The sequence below is a fragment of the Alligator sinensis genome, unplaced genomic scaffold (genome assembly GCF_000455745.1).
Source record: "Alligator sinensis unplaced genomic scaffold, ASM45574v1 scaffold80_2, whole genome shotgun sequence".
NCBI lineage: Eukaryota > Metazoa > Chordata > Crocodylia > Alligatoridae > Alligator > Alligator sinensis.
In genome coordinates, this window is record NW_005842338.1 from 1 (window position 1) to 7,433 (window position 7,433).

The 7,433-nt window shown below is 39.8% G+C and overlaps 1 long non-coding RNA gene across 1 annotated transcript; it reads left to right on the forward strand.

The window, feature by feature from the left end:
- The first annotated feature begins 3,223 nt into the window (after nt 1-3,223).
- LOC112551106 lies at nt 3,224-6,943 on the forward strand. Its single transcript, XR_003095272.1, has 3 exons — nt 3,224-3,264; nt 6,253-6,321; nt 6,782-6,943. It is a non-coding gene; the product is annotated as an uncharacterized LOC112551106 (long non-coding RNA).
- Nucleotides 6,944-7,433: the final 490 nt, after the last annotated feature.

The window sequence follows — 7,433 nt, forward strand, 5'->3', positions numbered from 1 at the left end:
GAGGAGGTTAGATAGGTATCTGGCTGGGGTCATCTGAACCCAGCACACTTTCCTCCCTATGCAGGGGGTCGGACTCGATGATGTATTGAGGTCCCTTCCAACCCTAACATCTATGAATCTATGAATATCCTTTAAAAGTGTTTAACACTGAGCTTAAGATTTTTGACCCAAAACTTCAGACCTACTTGTAAATACCAGAATGCCACTCCCCCATATTGGTTTATAACCTTACCACTAAAGTCACATTTGTATCACCTCCATCATGACCCCAAAGTTGGTGCTAAGAAACAAGTCCTGCTCTGCCTGGCATAGCCTACACACTGATATGGCAATTAAGAGCAATAGGTGGCTCAGAGGGGTCCTGAGTATGTGCCTTAGCATTGCCTCATGCTCTCTATCTCTAGATGGCCTGGAAATAGCACAGAAGCAGATATGGCCTTAGATCCATCTACTCTGTCTAATTGTTAAGCTTGGGCATGGACAGAGTGGGAGGGAGGTGTTGGGAGTTGGTGGTCTTTTGCTCAGCACGGAGTTAGTATCGGCATGTTCTAATTGGAACAGACAGAACTGGCTGGTGAGAGAAGTCATTTATGAAACGGTAGAAGAGAGTTTTTCATGGGCTCTTGTAGCCACTGGAGAGGTCCTTAAATTTCTAGTTCTGCAAACACTTATGCATATTCATATGTTTCAAGTTACTTGCATATGTAAGCACCTAAATAACTGGGATCTACATTCTGTTACTATGAGTCAAAATTCTACAAAGTACTATGTGGGTTAAGACCAGGAATCCTTAAAAAAGTAACCCAAAATACACATTTTTTCCATGATTAAAATGAAACACCACTATTATAGAGTGGTGTTTCATTTTCATCACAGAAAAACATGGATTTTGGGTTACTTTTTTTAATCCAAAAATTGGGAATTTTTTTTATCAGGCAAAACCAGGATCCCCGGTTAACACACAATGGGTGCATCCATACATGATGCTATGTCATTGTAGCCACACAGTACAGTGACCTAGTGACCACATGTGTCTACACATGACCAGCAGCTACTTCACTGTAGCAGCACACTCCCTCATGGCCAAGTAGTGGCTAAAAATAGCTGTGCACTTTTTCAATAACTTTTTCATATCCAAAAATTGGGGATTTTTTTTATCAGAGAAAACCAGGATCCCTGCTAATACGCGTTCAGTCATGCCTTCAGTGACCACTGCCTAGTAGGGGTGTGCAAAATGGGCCCTATTAGATTTGGATTCAGATTTGCCTGAATTGGGGACAGTGATTCAATTCGTTGATTCGGATCACTGCCCCTGATTCAATTCAGCTGAATCTGAAGATTCAGCCATAGACACAGCTTTAAATGTTTTTCCTACATACCTCAAGGTACCAGGTGTGGATTGTGAATGCTGCAATGGTGGGGCAGATGGAGCATCCCACAGGAGTGCAGGGTGCATCCACCTGTGCTTAGTTGCAAACCCAGAGGTGGACTGGCAGTACTTCTGGTCCACTTCTGGGTCCGCCAGGGAGTGCGCTGGGGGCCCCTGCACCATCCCCAGCTTGGTGATTGGCTATAGGGGGACCCCAGGTGCCCCCCACAGACCCAGGAGGTACCAGTCACTGAACCAGGGGGGCACAGTGCGCTCCTTGGTGGAAGTGCTTCTGGTTCACTTCCGGGTCTGCTCCTGAGTGCACTGGGGACCCCTGGGTCCTGTGGGATGCTTCATCTGCCCCAGTATCTCAGCATTCATGAGCTGTCTGGTACCTTGAGGTATGTAGAAAAAACATTTAAAGCTGTGTCTACGTCTGAATCGTTGAATCTTTCCGAATCTCTCTGAATCCATTTGCAGGGTTCTGATTTGATCCACAGAGATTAAAGGGTCTCCTGATTCAATTCAGGTTAGAAGATTCAGCCACTGAATCGGGCCGAATCTCCGCCAAATTGAATCAGTGACCGAAGCTTTGCACAGCCCTACTGTCTAGCTAGTGCACTGAATGAGGAACTGACTATAGACTATATTCACTGCTTACAAGAAAACTATCAGGTTGTGCTATATGCAGAAACTGTACATCTATGATAGCTGATGGTATATTTCTGAATAATCATTCAGTGCTTGAAAATACTACAGCAAAGCAAATAGAAATGTTCAGTTTTCTATGGAAGTTTGTTTCTTACTTTCTTATGTATTTACCACCTGTAATTATTACCCCTTAACATTAGGAACCCAGGATCTCAAACATCTGCTACTGGTTCCAGCTTAGTCCCTTGCCAGACTTAAACCTTATGTATTTGGGAAGAGAATTTCATCTTGCTGTACAGAAATTATGTACATATTTTATCTGGTCAAGAATATGGGAATCCCATATACTTATTGGAATTCTGCTTGCAGTTGGTGAACCTTATATTTGTGTTCTCAATCTGGAGCAGATGATGAATAAATATGAAGTGGGTGGGATAGAGAAGAGAGCTAGAGAAAAATGACTTTAGCAATTTCTTTTATTGGGGACCTTATTTGCAATCAAAAATGTGTACTGCAGTCTTGAACCATATTAAGATGCTAAAGGTTCAGACTTACATGTTTGTATAAGGAGAGCTGATATGACATTTGAACGATTTGTGCATGTTAGTTTTTAAAACATAGGTTTCCAAACCCAGTGACATTATACTGAATTTTTTCATATGGTTACTTTAGCTAGAAAATCTTTTTGCTACTTAGTAAAATCCTGTGCATTAAATTGCTAGTGGAGCTGCATATCAGTTTTATCTACAGTAAATCATCATGAAATATCACAATATTGGGTCTCAGAGGTTTTAAATATATTAACTTTCTAGTAGGATGCTAAAGATCCTTTTTTACTGGAAGAAACTTGATGTAACTTGACCTTATAATAGGAAAATAGGATTTTTCTATTCAGGATTTCCAAATGCAGTTTAAGTGTGAGGGAGGAGAGAGTATAATGCATTAAATACCATTTACAGTATAGATGCTAAAGAGTACATATTTCGTTCTAGTATTTTATGAAACCAAAATTAAGTATTTTCATAGTTTAATTCCTATCTCTATCCTTCATATTCTTATTTTTCAGTCAGTTCCTCTGAAAAATACTATAGAGGTAATTGCACTTGTAGGGTAATTCAACAACTTGATAAATATTACCAGCCAGTTTCAGTTCAGTTAATTTAGGGAAAATGATTAACGCTGATTCTAGCTGCGTAGCATAGCTGTCACTTGGGACTGGACACTTCAGAAAGATAAGAAAGCAGGTACAAAATCGCCTTTTGTGGGGTTTCTGCAGCTGGAATATTTTTTTTTTCATTGTTTGTTGGTCCAGTTTGTTGATCTCATATTAAGGTCCAGTTTGTTGGTCTCATATTAAGATCTACATCTTGATAAATGCAGAAAAAGGGATCTTAAGCAGCATACAAAAATAGGGCAGAAGGTAAAGATACCCTATTTATTAGGCTAATCAGTCAGTGTTCCACTGTTTCTTTAACCACAGCATAAGAAGGCAGTGATATGGTCAAGCACCCTGCTCTGGCTGCCTTCACCCCAAGGTAGCTCCTGGTACCAAATGAACAGGAAGCTGAGTGAGCCTCAGAGCCGCACTAGAAGGGGAAACAATGAATTGAAACTCACCACCCACCTGGGATCAAACTGAGGTCTTTCCAGTTTACAGCCACTTGCCTGACCAGCTAAGTTATGCAGCTCCCACAAGCATAGAGTATGTGAATGAATTTCAATATAGGAAGCAAGGAACCAGCTACATTAGTATAAGTTGCTGGGGTGTGTGGGCACAGACTTGGAGGGGGTGTCAGAATGGTACTTGCTGCCCTCCGAGTCTTTGACTCCGTAGGAGCAGCCCTGTGCCTTAGAGGCTATGCAGGAACAGTCCATGTCATAAGGACCAGGTGCAGTAGCAGCAGCTGGGGTCTGAACCTCCTGGGGTAGGTAAGACTGACCATTCTCTTCTTTCTCTCCTCCAGAGTGCAGGGAAAATTTTCCCAGGGTGTCAAATCTGTTTGTTATGCCTTGAACAGCTAACTACACGATAGTGGTATTGATATTGCTACCTACCTGAAGCACAAAGCAGGGAGAAAGAGGAAGAGATGGAGAAGTGGCAGATATATACCAGAAATCTAAAGCTAAAGCCAGGTGCTAGAAAAAAATGTTAGAAGATGATATTGATAAAAATTCAAAAGCTTGCTTTAAATGCTCTCCTAGCTCAAAAGCACTCGAAAGTCTTTGGGAAGCAAAAAGACTTTTATGTACTACTTTAATTTGTTTCTCTCCCTTTTCTCTTTTGCTGTCACAGGGGAGAGAATGGCTGACTCTCAGGGTCATTGCAAATTGATTTTGTGTTGTACACTTAAAAGAAGGAGATTTTCAGAGTTTTGTTTCACTATTACTTGTTCTGAAGGATTTCCATTTTTATTATTGATTTTTTTTTTTTTTTGTCTAGGAGCAAATCACACCATTTCTAAGCTTGCACATAACACCCCGGGAGCAGTTTGGCGTTGTGCATTTAGGGACAGGAAACTACCGTAACTGAACCTAAGAGCCAACACACAATAGTTATCATGTGATTTCTATTCATTTTAATGGGTTTGCTTCTTCAAAGGGCATAAACCTCAGTGTAGGGATTTGGGGCTGAAGGGGAGGGAGCTAATGATGTGATTAATGTAGATTTCATTTATAATCCCTTCAGTGTTTATATATTTTTTACAATTGCTGGTTTAGAAACAGGTCAAAACCCTTTTTAACTCTATTAATATAAATTTAACTTAAATACTTTATACTACTTCCCACCCTGGTAGGAAACATAGAGTCATTGTTTCTCAGGGACCTCCCATCCCATCAGGGGCTCCAAGGAGTGCTGGGCACCACCTCAATCTGATAAGCTTCTTCCTGAGGTACAGCATATATGCCCTCTTTGAGGCCGGCTTTTTTTGCTAGCTGTTGAAAAGGACAAGACCATAATGACCACTATCTTCTTGCTTCTTTCTCTGTGTGTCTGTCTCCTCTTTTGTTTGTTATAAATAACAATCCCTGAGTTTAAGAGACAGCAGGACTAGTCTTATGAATGACTCCGACTATGAATGGTTACAAGCAGAGGAAATACCATATACTACCACAATTTGGCTAAAGTTAGGAGTACAGTTTGGAGCTCTTAGTTGCCTACTGGAAGGATATATACAGGGTTATTTATCTTAAGTCCCTATTTCACTTTCAGTGGTAACCAGTTCATTCAGAGGGCTATGTTATAATCCACTGTTTTATTATCTTTCTTTTGATGCTGTAGCAGATAATATGCTGCTGAGACCCTGTGTCTGACCAATGTAGAACACTGTAATAAATGGACTGTGCGCCCTTTGCTGGGGTTTTGAGTCAGTATTGTGGAATGGGTAGCTAGAACCACAAATGAGAAGCAGAAGAAAAACAAGCAAAACAGTCACGAGATTATAAGGACAGTGACTCAAATTACGAGGGATAGAAATTTACAAAGGTTTTGTTGATGAAGTGACTTTCCTCACTGCATGAAAATTAAAGAATCCCTGGACCCAAACCCCTTTAATACCCCAAACAAGGCTCCTGCCACTGCAGGAAGTCAATTATCTCCATGGAAACCAAAACAAATAGTGAATATTGCCTTAGCAGCCACAAAGGATAAAAGGTGCATCTAAAATTAATTTATGTCTTGGGATCAGACACTTGAGATGAGAGAACTGGTCCATAAAGTACCCAAGAGGAGCTATTAAAAAGAAAACAAAATAAGTCCCTCATTGTACTCTTGAGGGAGTTGTGCTTAGAGCATATAAATTTGCTTTGTCTGTGCCTGTAGAGGGTAAGTTGTCAATGTGTCCACATTTACATGGATACTTTTATAATTCTCTCCCATAAATCTGATAAAGAAAGACCTTGCTCCAAGAGACTGTTATCTTGCAATCTGCCTTTTTGTGCATTAGGGATCATTCTGTATTGTGTTACTTATTCTGACATGGGTAAATTGTTTTTCCCCATCCCCAAAAGCCTAATGTCCTGGCATATTTAGAATATAAAAATGCATATGTTGAGCTGTGTACATTTTGTATTGAAATTAGACATGAATATATTACAGTGTTACCTGTGAAATAAATAAAAACATTGAAAATATCCCTTGCTGGAAATATTGTGCAACTCCTTACATAAGAATCCAACTTACCCAGGTTTCTGTAGGTTGGTATCACAGTGACTGATACTGTATTTATCTTCAGCTGTTGTTTTGGTGGACAACTCCCTGTCACTGCAGGATGTATATAGCTGCTGCAGCAGAAGCGCCTACAGTAAGTATCTCACTATATAACTGGACTTCTATTAGTGTGACACAGCCTGTGGAGAGAACCCATACCAAAATTAGTCACTGGGACAAATGTTCAAAAGAGCTTAGTTCCCCACCACCTCCCTCTGAGACCCCTAAATAAGCAGGCACAGCATTTTCAAAAGAAAGTTTTTCTCAATCTGATGTGGTAGATACTGAGGACTTTGAACATCTGGTACGTGGCCTTTATTTTAATTTAGTCTGTTTAACTGTATGTGAAAGATGGAATTCATTTTTTAAAATTAAACTTGAGATCTTATTTCCAAGAAGAGTAGCTACCACTGGTGACAGAGGTTTGGTTGGTGGGTGGAGGAGGAAGGAGATGTTCATTTAGAAAGAGTCATGGCTAAAGGAAGTGATGTTGATATTGATCAGATGATGTTAATCAACTTATTTTGTTCTAAACATTTCATTTTTTTCCCCAGGATGTACCAGGTTTCTAGTGTCCATTGCAAGCTGAAAGAGCCCACCATGAATATTTTCCATTCCAGAAGTGAAATATATGCCAACTTGAACAAGTCTCCAAGGAATATAAATTGAGTTTGGTATATTATTTCCATTTGTTCAATTATTGAAAAAAGAAAATCAAAATGACCTACCATATTTTACTGCATATACCACCCAGAATAAGAGAGGAACCTTGTTTTGACAATGAAAAGAAAGAAAGATCTTTCCTTGTAATAAGTAACTGAGTAGCAGCAGCTAGGGAGCTGAGCCTGGTTATTGGTCTGCCCCCTATGGATTGTATACAGAGTTACTTCCACTTTTGCCCATCAGAAATGCAAGTGGAAGGCACTGCTGTTATTCTATTTCCTAGCTTATAATGCATACAATGTCCAGCAGCTTTTTTTTTTTAAAGGGGTGTGTTGTATGCAAGAAAATATGGTATTTAGAAGGATTCTGCAGTGGTTTGAAGGCATTCTGTGGTTTGAAGGTGATTGAAAGAGTGCTTATTAGGGGTCAGCAGTAAATTGGCTAATTAGATTATGCTTCCCTACCTATTTTTGTCTGTTAAATTGCATTAAAGAAGCTAAAAAGGATCTTAAATAACTTCCTTTTATCACTTTATCAATTTCT